General features: G+C 32.9%; 1 long non-coding RNA gene across 1 annotated transcript; it reads right to left on the reverse strand.

Annotated features, from left to right (window-relative positions):
* Positions 1 to 7,257: 7,257 nt before the first annotated feature.
* On the reverse strand, positions 7,258 to 8,358 carry LOC129290330 (uncharacterized). The gene is made up of 3 exons (XR_008588320.1): positions 7,801 to 8,358; positions 7,467 to 7,720; positions 7,258 to 7,390 (listed from the first exon to the last, which is right to left on the reverse strand). It is a non-coding gene; the product is annotated as an uncharacterized LOC129290330 (long non-coding RNA).
* Between the last annotated feature and the right edge of the window lie 5,022 nt (positions 8,359 to 13,380).

Consider the following 13,380-nt stretch of genomic DNA (forward strand, 5'->3'; position numbering starts at 1 on the left):
ATGTTAAATGCTTAAATTTAGTTTTTAATGATATTAATTGTTGCTGGGAGTGTTGTTAGTGGCTTCATAAGGCTTCAAGTTGTTGCATGTGATCATTTATTTGGTTTAAAATTGTTATTTTTCTCGTGTAAAATTTTCTAAAACTTTTGGGAAGTCCAATTTTTAAGGGAGACTCTATCAAAATTTTTTTTGAATTCATTCTTTCCTCTAAATTACTTAAATTTAGTTTTTAATGATATTGATTGTTGCTGAAAGTGCTGGCTTCATAAGGCCTCAGGTTGTTATATGTGATCATTTATTTGGTTTAAAATTGTTATTTTTCTCGTGTAAAATTTTTAAAACTTTTGGGAAGTCCAATTTTTAAGGGACACTCTGTCGAAATTTTTTTTGAATTCATTCTTTCCTCTAAATTGCTTAAATTTAGTTTTTAATAATATTGGTTATTGCTGAAAGTGCTGTTAGTGGCTTCATAAAGCCTCAAGTTGTTGCATGTAATCATTTATTTGGTCTAAAATTATCAATTTTCTCTTAGAAATTTTTTTTAAAAGTCTTGGGAGATCCAATTTTCAGAGGAGACTCTGCCAAAATTTTTTCAAATCTTAAATTAATTAAGAACTTAGTTTCTTGAAATAGTTTGAAGGTAATAACATTAGTTATATTCTTTAGGAGATGACATATGAATTATAGTTAGAGGAATGCTAGACAAACGAGTGACGAGTATGATAATGGGGTGAAAGAATTTTTGGAATTTGCTAAGAAAAATGTTGTTGACAGTAGTGAAAGGTTCTATTGTCCTTGTGTTAATTGTTTGAATGAGAGGAGACTAGGTGTTGCCGAAATAAGAGAGCACTTAGTTTGTGATGGGATTTGTAAAAATTATAGAATATGGATTTGGCATGTTGAATGATTGAAAAATTATAGTAACACATCTCAATGTGTGGGAGTTGATAATCTTGATGATGAAGTAGAAATGAATGAAGATCGGTTAGAGGACATGATCCGTGATGTTAGGGAAAAGGCTTTTGAACGAGCACATGTGTATGATAACTTATGCACTGACACAGAGAAGCCTCTATACCGGGGTGCACTGATTTTAGTTTGTTATCTGGGGTGTTAAAACTAGTTACCTTAAAGACAAGAGCTGGGTGGAGTGACTAAAGTTTCATATAGTTGTTAGAGTTACTTCAAATAATGTTTCTGAAAGGTAATGTACTACCAAATCGTTATTATGATGCCAAGAAGATCATGTGTCCAATGGGTATGAAGTATAAAAAAATACACGCATATCCTAATGATTGTGTATTGTACAGAAAAGAGCTTGAAGGGGAGGAGAAGTGTCCGAAATGTAAGGCACTATGGTACAAAGAGAAGGGGGCTCCTATAAAGGTCTTATGATATCTTCCAATTATACCAAGGTTTAAGCATTTGTTTGCAAATACCAATGATGCAAAGAACTTGATGTGGCATACAAATGAGAGGATATCTGATCGAAAACTTTGACATCCAGCCGATTCTTCTCAATGGAAGAAAATTGATCAATTATTTTCTGAATTTGGCAATGAGCCAAGGAACTTGAGGCTTGGACTTTCTACCGATATAATGAATCCTTATGATCGTCTTAGTAGTATACATAGTTCATGGCCTGTTCTTTTGGTGATTTACAATCTATCACCTAGTTGTGCATGAAATGGAAGTACATGATGCTATCCATGTGATTTCGGGACCAAAACAACCTAGAAATGATATTGATATTTACCTAAGACCTCTAATTGAAGATTTGAAAGTATTGTGGGAGGTAGGTGTGGAAGTGTTTGATGCAAATCAGAAGGAGAATTTTAAGTTACGTGCTATGATCTTTGGTACTATAAATGATTTTCCTGCATATGGAAATTTGTTTGGTTATAGCCTGAAAGGTCATAAAGCTTGTCCAATTTGTGAAGAAAGCACAAACTACCATCAACTTCAACATGGAAGGAAGACAGTCTACCTTGGCCATCGGAGCTTTCTTAGACGAGATCACCCATATCGTAGATTGAAGAAAGCTTTTCATGGTCACTAAGAACACAATGATGCTCCGAATGCTTTGACTGGGGATCAAGTGTATGAATGTGTGAAAACATTAATATTGTCTTCGGTAAGACTAAAAAGAATACTGGTGCAAAAAGCATATGGAAAAAAAGGTCTATCTTTTTTGACCTCCCATATTGGCACAATCTTGAAGTAAGGCATTATATTAATGTTATGTATGTGGAGAAAAATATGTGTGATAGTATTACTGGAACGCTTCTGAACATACCAGGTAAGACTAAGGATGGTGTGAATGCAAGATTGGATTTGAAAGAAATGGAAATACGGGAAGACTTACACCCAAGACCAGAAGGTAAACGAACTTATTGTCCCTCAGCCTCTCATACATTGTGCAAATCTAAGAAAACAAGTTTTTGTGAGTGTTTACATGGAATCAAAGTTCCTTCAGGGTATTCTTCAAATATTATAAAGCTTGTATATGTGAAAGAGTTGAAACTAGTAGGCTTAAAATCTCATGATTGTCATGTCTTGATGCAACAGCTATTACCATTGGCTATTTAAGGCATACTGAAAGAAGATTTAAGACTTACAATAACTAGACTTTGTTTCTTTTTCAATGCTATATGTAGTAAAGTTATTGATCCCTGTAAACTTGAAGAGTTAGAACAAGAAGCTTGTACTATCTTGTGCCAACTTGAGATGCACTTTCTTCCTACATTTTTTAACATTATGGTTCACTTAATAGTGCATCTAGTAAGGGAGGTAAAATTTTATGGTCCTGTTTATTTGCGATGGAAGTACCCAGTTGAGAGATACATGAAAATACTGAAAGGGTATGTCAGAAATCCATTTTGACCCGAAGCATCAATAGTTGAGGAATATGTTGCTGAAGAAGCTATGGAGTTTTGTTCTCATTACTTGTCAAGTACAGAGTCAATTGGACTTCCAAATCTCGTCATGAGAAAAGGCAATATAGTCAAGGCATATGTGGAGTATCAGTGAAGAGCATGAATTATGATGAATTACAAGAAGTACATTTATATATCTTGAATAATATTGATGAAGTTAAAGATTACATATCTTCTCATAAAGAACTTTTAAAGGCAAAAAATTATCGAATGAGAATGACAGAACAAAAGTTGTTGAAAGAGCATAATAGGACTTTTGTGGATTGGTTCAGGCAGAAAATTTTGAATGAAAGTGGTGTTTTTGAAACAGTTAAATGGTTGGCTAGAGGTCCTAACTTTGATGTTATATGTTGGAGTGCCTATGATATTAATAGGTATTCCTTTTATACCAAGTCCTTGGATGAGAAGAGTACGGTGCAAAATAGTGGAGTTATGATAATGGCTGAAACCGTACACTTCTCTAGTTCAAAAGATAAGAAACCTAAACTAGCATCTAGGACTTACTTTGGGGTTATTAAAGAGATTTGGGAGGTTGATTATACAAAATTTAGAGTTCCTGTTTTCAAATGCAAGTAGGTTAATGTCAATAGTATTCGTGATGATAAGTTTGAATTTACAATGGTTGATCTTAAAAAAATAACTTTTGGATATGAGCCATTTATTATGGTAGACCAAGCTAAACAAGTTTTCTATGTCATGGATCCAGCAAATAAAAATTGGTCAATAGCACTTAAAGGAAAAAGGATGATTAATAGTAATGACGATCATGAATCAAATTTTGATATTTTTGAAACTCCTAACTTCTCAAGTGGGCTACTAATTTTGGATGTGGTAGATGAAGTAGATGATGAACATGCCATAAGAAGTGATCACCATAAAGGGATATGGGAGAATATCCCTATATGAATTTAGTTTTGAAATTAAAGTATGTTAATTTAGTTCAATTAAATTTATGTTGTGGGATTGTTTTTCTTAATTATCTTATCTTTGATTTTTTTTAATTAATTTCATTTATTTGAATTAATAAGAATATGGAGAATTAAGGTGATGACACTCAGAGCCAGCCCACTACAAGCCAATCAATTGGTGATGTTGCTCCTAGTGGGGAGCCGAGTCAAGGCACCCTTAGTGAGGAGCCGAGTCAGAGCCAGTCTGTGAGGAGGGGGAGATGTGGCACACGATTGAGAGATTTGACTTTAAGTAGGAGTGCTAAGCGTAGGTTACCAATTTAATTTGACCGAAGATGGAATCCGATAGGGCCATATAAAGCCAAGTTTGTTAGTTTTCTTAGCCTCCTATCACGTACCAAGCCTCCTATTATGTTTAAGGACTGGCCTGATGTGCCAGAATGTGTGAAGGAACAAAATTGGGAAAGTATTTAGGTAAATAATTAAATATTAAATTTTTTTTATGGTTATATATTATTGGGTAATTATTGATTATTACCTTATGTCTTCATTATAGCTCACATACGAAGTTCCATCTAATCAAGATTGTTGACACAAATTGATTTCTTACTATGGAACACATTAGAGAAATTTTAAGACTGATCTTGCTAGAAGATATATCTTTATTGAGATGCTAGAAGGTTGGGCTCGTCCCAATCCTCTTGATACATACCAGTTCCTTGATGAAGATACTTGGGAAGAATTTGTCAGGATTCAGACTTCTGAAAAGGCTTTGGTTTGTTGATTTTTAATTGATTTAACTTTTATTTAGATTTACTTCAATTATAAAATCTAAAATTCAATTTATTAACAGTAAAAATGAGCTAAAAGGGTGAGAAATTGCTCGGCAGAATCAATGCCCCCACACCCTGTCTCGTGGAGGTTATACTAGAGCTGATGATATACTGATGGCAAAGAAACAGAAGAAGAGAGAAGAAGAAACCAAGTCTGATCCTTTCATACTCCTTTCTCCACTATCACCTGTCTCTCGAGAGGAGAAATAGAGATATGGACATCAGTACAAGAAAGGAGGCTATACAAGTAAGACAGCATGGGAGATTGCCGAGAGGATTGTAAGTAAAATTATTATTCCTTGTCCCTTTAAATTTCTATACAATTGTATATATTATTAATTAATATTGTTATTTTTATATTATAGGATGCTCTTAAGGAGCAACAAGCCCAAGGAAGCTCCATTCCAGAGGACATAAATGATATCTTAATAGTTACTACAGGCAAGCCAGAGCATTCGGGTCATGTGAGGGGTGTTGGATATGGTGTGGGCATTAAGGACTACTTTAGAGCACCTGCACGTCCCAATTTAGGAGGTATAGTGACTAAAGAAGAGCTTGATACATTGATATCCACTGTAAGGCAGCAGACTAAGAATGAGTTTGAAGCTTCATTTGCAGCTCGGCTTCTACAAATGAAAGAGCAAATGAAGGGAGAGATGATGAGCATGATGAGCTCATGATAGGAGACAACTGCTCAACCAGTTCTTACGTCTCTTGTATTTCATAGTACAAAAGGGAATAATGTTCTTGAGTGTGTGTCAGAGGGTCCTTCTGGTGACAACATTGGTGAACCGTGTGAGATATTTTTAGAAGATCATCATAAACGCTTGGTTGCTTTTGGTAGCATCTACAGGTTGGGGTCAACCATCCACCATAAGCAAATTCAAGATGATCAAGTAAGAGTGGTGGTTGCAGATCTAAAAGTTCCAGATGCTTTGGTTTCATTCCCTACTGATGAAGTAAAGATTATGGTTGAAGCTATTGGCAATTTTATCCTATGGCCCAGAGACTTGTGAATCTGGTTCAAGCTATGATACGAAATTTCATGAATTTTTATTATGTAGCAACTTCCTAATATATGTTTTTTATTAACTATTTCTTTTTATTACGTGGAAGCTTTCCTTGCTGAATCTCCCGAAACTTCCACAACCCTCGTTGACTTCGCATCAATGAATGATCTTAATGGTGTATAATTTATTATTTGAATTCAAGAGTTTAGAAATGGATCCGGACGTTGTGGGTAAGAAAGACATGATTGTGACAATTAAACGGGAAGATTTGGTTCAACTTCTGTCGAATAATCAGCTTATCACACCACACATTAAACTATTTATGATGTAAGTATATTTTTCTTTAATATAATTGCATTGTTGTAAGTAAACTTAATCATCAAGTTTAGTAAACTAATATAATTGCATTGTTGTAGGTATCTTCATCATTTGTGTATTACATCGAGCAAAGGTGATAAGTTTGGATTCCTTTCCCTCATCACATGACAGAGAAAGGTGATGCTATACTTTATTAATATGTTCAATTATTAAGATTTCTTACTAATTTTTTATGATTTGTTCTTATACAGAGTCATAGACAACCGGTGAGGACGAACTTGTGCAGTTTATATGTCATGAGACACATGCTCAATATTATTACATTAGGCATGACCGAATTTACAAAAGAAGTAAATATAATTTTAAAAATTTTTATTTTATTATGTTATTTGAGATTGATTAATACGCCTATTTTATGAATCAAATTTTAGATGTTCAACAATTCAGATGCATTTTCTGAAGCTGAAATTAAAGACATCCGCATACGTTGGGCAACCTATTTTGTGGAGAACTTGTGAGGTTTTTGTTACTTTTAGACATGTTTTAATTTTGATAGTTGACACAATTTAGACAATTGTTAGTTTTTCTAATAGTTAAATAGTTTTGTATAGTTGATAAATACTTGATAAACAATTATAAATAAACTGACCTATCTGATTTGGCAATTTTTATGCACAGGAATGGCAATTTTGACAATTTAGACAATTATTAGTTTTTTTAATAGTTAAATAGCTTTGTATAGTTGATAAATACTTTATAAACAATTGTAAATGAATTGAGCTGTCTGATTTGGCAATTTTTATCCACAGAAATGGGTAAAATCGATAAAATAAATATAGTATAAAAAAAATTAAATACACCGGTTATTATCATAACCGTTGTAGAATATAATATTTTTACATTGGTTATGATAATAACTGGTGTTAAAAGTTTACTTTTAACACTGGTTGGGCTCTCAACCGGTGTTAAAAGTTGACTTTTAACACCAATTGGAAGGTGAACCGGTTTAAAAATTGACTTTTAACATCGGTTGGGCTCTCAACCAATGTTAAAAGTTAAAGTAAATTTTTTTATTTTTTTTATATATAATTTTTAACATCAGCTTTATAACTGATGTAAAAACTTTAATTTTTACATTGGGTTTATAACTTATGTAAAAAGAAGGACTTTCTACACCCCCTGAAACAATATCACTTCTTTAACCGTTATAAAAAGTCATTTTTAACAGCTATAAAAAAAGTCATTTTTGTACTAGTGTATGCCCACGCCTTTTGGAACCCCCTAACACGGCCATAATGCTCTTTACTCCCTAATGCTGTGGCCAATATATCCTTCCTACCAGTAAGTACAAAGGTTCCTTGAGAGGATACTTCTGTAAGAGCATCCTGGAACATGTAATCAACCAATGCAATTAGTAGACTTAAATCATATAATTGAGATGTTGACTATAAAAATACTTACAATTTTTAGCCACTTTTCTAGCTTCTGGGGAAATATACTCTCTTTTTTAGTCATCCATCCTCTCTTCCATGCTTGTGCATGATTAATAGGAGATGGAGGAGAAACATCTTCAACATTATCAACCCCAGCTGCTTGTCTTTTTGCTTCCCACTTCTCTTGAGTCATTATGTCATAAACATATGCATACCTCCTCGAGACATAGTATGGTTATATAGATTTTTCTTCAGACGCTCTTGACCCCTTTGACTTTTTTCCTATTAATAAATAATGAAAAACATTTGTTAAATAAAATTTTAATAATACTAGTTTAATATAATATTTTTCCTTTGCTTACCAAAAATTTAGGATCGTGTCTACTATGAACAAATCTCATCCATGTGTCATAATCAATGAATGGATACTTCTCCCAAGGTTTTTTCACGCCAATATCATTGTCACTATCATCGTTTTCATTGTCATTCTCAGGAAACATTTTTTTGTAAGTTTGGACTTAAAGTCCCTCCATCAATCCCCAGCATATTTTAGCCATTTGTCCTTTAAAAATGAAGTTTCCTTTATGTCATATGTAATATGCAAAAACACATTAATGATAAATTTAGTTACAACATATATTTCAAAATAAAAGTAAATATGATATAAAGCAATTAGAAATACCAGTATTGTTTCCTAAACATCATCTCTATCACTTTCTTTTACATCATTCCACTCTTCCTCCAAGATGCTTATCTTTTAACAAGCCACAGGACCCACAAAAATCTTAAAAATATTTCCTTTTTTCTTATCAATCGGTTGGCCCTTTTCATCAAAGTCAAGATGAATCTTTCCATGTGCTTGGGCTAACTTAGTTAGTCACGTGGCCCCTCTTTTACCTCTCTTAGTCTTTACTTTTTCAGTGCCACTGCTGCAAGGATTTTCCATATTTCTCTTGAAATAAATAAGATAAATAATATTAGTAGTAAAAATATAATAAATTTAAACTTATATAAATAATGAAAGCATAAAAAAACAAAAGAGATAAAAGAAATTCACTAATATTATGTTACCATTATAAATATATTTTAATTCTCCCATAAGCCTTCATCATGATCAGTTCTAACGTTATAAATGTCATCGTCATCTTCCACATCCAACAAGGGTTGGGTTGGCATAAAAGGAGGAATCTCTTCAATGCCAAAACTTGTTTCATCATTTTTATCATGAGACAGGAGACTTTTTCCTAATAGTACGATGGACAACCTTTTATCAGCTGGATCGGTAACATAAAAACTTGTTTTGCATGAGTTGCCATGATAAAAGACTCATCCTTATGTTTTGCCTTATGAAGATCCACTAAAGTAAAACCCAATTTATCTTCTTGAACACCATTCTTAATATCAACCCACATGCACTTGAAAATGGGCACCTTAAATTTAAAGTAATCAACTTCACATATCTCTTCAATGACTCCAAAATATGATGAAAATGCCACAGTTTGATTTTTAATCTTTAGCATTGGAAAAATGAGTTGCCTCAGCTTCTACCATTACCCCACTATTTTGCATAATGCTATTATCATCTTGTATTTTTGTATAGAATGAATACCCATTAATGTCATATGCACTCTAAGTTATAATATCAAAGTTAGGCCCATTAGCTAACCACCTTATTGTATCAGAAACATTGGCCTTCCGACGATCCTCCTTTACCCTTGCCTTAAACCAGAGTGAAAAGTGTTTGTTATGCTTACTTAACAACCATTTATCGGGCTTTTTAGGGCATCGATCCCTTAATTCATTTTTATGTGCATCTAAGTAATCCTGAACATCATCGGTGTTATTCAGAATGTACAAATGTGCTTGTTGTATTTCTTCATGTATTATGTGCTTTATTTTCATCCCTCATGTCCCGTGCCCATGAACTCTCATTCCCTCATGGCGAGACTCAGGAACTCCGATAGACTTTACTTTGGTTAGGTATTCAATACAAAACTCAACAACCTCCTCAGCAACATATCTTTCAACAATGGAAGCTTTTGGATGATAGGGATTTTTTACATACCCTTTAATAATTTTCATGTACCGCTCAAATGGATACATCCAATGTAGATAAACAGGGCCACATAACTTTATCTCTCTCACCAAATGTACAATTAAGTGTACCATGATGTCAAAAAATGAAGGAACAAAATAAATTTCAAGTTCACATAAAGTAATGACAACTTCATTTTGCAATTTGTTTAATTTTCCAGGATCAATGACTTTGCCACAAATTGCATTCAAGAAGACACATAATCTGATAATTGACTTTCTCACCTTTTCGTCCAATATGTCTCTAATTGCTACTGGTGACAATTGTTGATTTAGTACATGGCAATCATGAGACTTCAAACCAACTAATTTTAAATCTTTTATTGATACAAGGTTCTTGATATTTGAAGAATATCCTTGTGGAACCTTAATACCATGTAAACACTTGCAAAAACTTTTTTCTCTCTCTTAGACAAAGTATAAGGGGCAGGGCTCATGTAAGTTCTCTTTCCTTCTACTCTTGGACCCAAGTTTGTTCATATTGCCATGTCAAGTAAGTCTAGCCTTGCTTTAAGTCCATCCTTGGTCTTTCCCTTTATGTCTAACAGTGTTTCAATTAGACTATCACACATATTTTTTTCCATATGCATCACATCAAGATTATGTCTCACCTCAAGGGTGCTCTAAATGGAAGATTGAAAAAGATAGACCTCTTCTTCCACTGATTCTTTCGAACTTTTTTTTTCTGACTCTTACCAAATACCACATTGATGTCTCTCACCCACTCATATGCCAAGTTTGTAGTTAATGGCTCTTGAGCTTCATCATACTCTTGATAACCATTGAATCTTTTTTTCTGCTTGCGATAAGGGTGGTCTCATCTCAAAAATCTTCGATGACCAAGATAGACTGTCTTTTTCCCATGTTTCAATTATTGATGGGATTTATTCTCTTCACAGATAGGACATGCTTTATGCCCTTTCACACTATATCCAGATAGGTTTTCGTATGCAAGAAAATCATTTATTGTGTAAAAAATTATAGCTTGCAACTTGAAAGACTCTTTTTGATATGAATCAAATACTTCAACACCTATCTCCCACATCATCTTTAAATCTTCAATCAATAGTGCCAAGTAAATATCTATATCATTTCCTGGTTGTTTAGGGCCTAAAATTATCAAAGATAGCATGATATATTTGCGTTTCATACATAACCATAGAGGAAGATTGTAAATCACTAACAGAACAGGCCATGAACTACGTTGACTTCTAAGACTACCATAAAGATTCATTCCATCTGTACATAGTCCAAGCCTAAGATTTCTAGGCTCATTGCCAAATTCAGGAAATAGTTTATCAATTTCCTTCCATTATGGAGAATCAGCTGCATGTCGAAGCATGCCATCCATTTTTCTCTCATCAGCATGCCATCTCAAGTTCTTTGCCTCACTTGAATTAGCGAACAAACGTTTAAACCTTGGTATTATAGGAAGATACCACAACACCTTCGCTGGAGGCCTTTTAGTAATTGAATCATCACTACCATCCATTTCTTTTACTTTGTAGCATGATGCCTTACAGACCGGACATGCATCCAATTCTTCAAAATCATTTCTATATAATATACGATCATTGGGGCAAGCATGTATCTTTTGGTACCCCAAATCCATTGGACACATTATTTTTTTTGCCTCATCATAACTACTGGGAAGTGTATTACCCTTTGGAAGCATCTCTTTCAACAATCTGAGCAACTCTGTGAAACTCTTATTACTCCACCCATAACTTGCTTTCAAGTTAAACAACTTCAACACTGTTGTTAGTCGTGTATATTTTGTGCACCCTAAATACAAAGGAGTTTCTGAATCATTGCACAAGCTATCATATTTGTGCACCTTTTCAATAGCTTCAACGCCAATATCACATAACATATTCTCTATTTGATCACCAAAATAATCCATATCATCATCCACCTCTTGTGGCACACTACGTTTTCTAGATTCACCATGCAACATCCATTATGTGTATGCTTTATAAAACCCAAAACAAATTAGGTGATCTTTAATCTCAACAGAACTTCATCGCAACCCATTCAAACATTTAACATAATGATAATAGAACAATCCTTTATCATTAGGAGCATTATTTTTTGCAAATTTCAAAAATTGATCTACCCCTCTCTCACATTCGTTGCTTGTCTGCAAAGAATCTATCCAACTACGGTTCATCATTACCTAATTAAAATATCAACAAATAATTTATGATTTGAAATTTTAAAAAATTTGGCAGCATAACGACTTATAAATTAAGATTTCTCGGGCACTAAACCCTCCAATTAAGCCTATTAATTTCCAATAAATCACCAATTTCAACTAATTAAATGCAATGCACGATATTATATACTAATCAAGTATAATTAACCACACAATTAAAAAATAATAATAATGTATCACCCAAATAATTTACATTTTTGTAATTTAAAAAAAAATTGCTTGCACAACAACTCAATAAATAGAGATTCTCCAAGATTTAAAATAAAATTTAAACTAATTAAACTCAAGGCATGATGGATTATAATTAAATTTAACAAAATTACAATTAAAAAAATATGCATAATTATAATTAGAAAAAAAATCAAGTTTCAAAATCAAAAATGAAAAATTCCAGGCAAAAGGATGAAAATTAAGCTAAAAAAATGACATAAATTGCAAAAAAAATAATATATTGTAAAAAATAAAAACTAAACTGCAAAAAAGGATGAAAATTAAGCTAAAAAAATGACATAAATTGCAAAAAAAATTAATAATAAATTGAAAAAAAATAAACTAGAAAAAAGGATGAAAATTAAGCTAAAAAATGAGATAAATTGCCAAAAAATAATAATAAATTGCAAAAAAATAATAAACTGCAAAAAAAAGGAGGGAAAAACCTTTAGGTGGCACCGAATGAGACAACAGGTGGCGGCGAAGCTATGGGCACTAAGACGAGCTGGAGCAGGAGCTATGGGTAGATGAGCTAATAGCGGACGAGGGAGTTGGGGGAAAAGGGAGTGAGCTGCGGTGGACAAGGGAGCTGGGGGAATAGGGGCTGGAGCTGCGATGGCTGAGGGAGCTATGGGAATGGAAGCTGTGGTGGATGTTTTGGGAGTTGAGGGCAAGTGAGGAAGTTGAGGACGAGTGAGGAAGTTGAGGGTTGGGCGGCAAACATGAGAGGAGGAATTTATTAAACACATACGGTGATAGGCGTCATTAACGCCTGTCGTTGTATGTAATTATGGACTTACGGCGACAGGTATTTATTATGCCTATCGCTGTAAGTTTGCCTAATTTTAGGCATAATCAATAGAACGCCTGTCGCTGTAAGTATATCTGATTTCAGGCATATTAATTATGCCTGAAATCAGACATATTTAATTTATATATATATAATGAATAAATATTTATAAAAATTAAAATAATCCTAATTTTATTAATAGTTTAAATTTAATATGTTTGAATTTAGACACATTTAATATGTCTGGATTCAGGCATATTAAAAATTTAAATAACTAAAAAAATTTATGTAAAATTTTTAATTATTAATTAATTATTATTTTTTATGAAATTGAAGCATATTTAATGCTTGAATCAGACATACGGTGACAGGCATTTATCACGCCTGTCGCCGTAAGTTTGCCTGATTTCAGGCATAACTAATATGCTTGAAATCAGACATATTTAATTTATATATATATATATATAATGAATAAATATTTATAAAAATTAAAATAATCCTAATTTTATTAATAGTTTAAATTTAATATGTCTAAATTTAGACACATTTAATATGTCTGAATTCAGACATATTAAAAATTTAAATAATTAAAAAAAATTATGTAAAATTTTTAATTATTAATTCATTATTATT

The sequence above is a fragment of the Prosopis cineraria genome, unplaced genomic scaffold (genome assembly GCF_029017545.1).
Source record: "Prosopis cineraria cultivar Desert tree isolate PC_DT_omini unplaced genomic scaffold, ASM2901754v1 PC13, whole genome shotgun sequence".
Taxonomy (NCBI): domain Eukaryota; kingdom Viridiplantae; phylum Streptophyta; class Magnoliopsida; order Fabales; family Fabaceae; genus Prosopis; species Prosopis cineraria.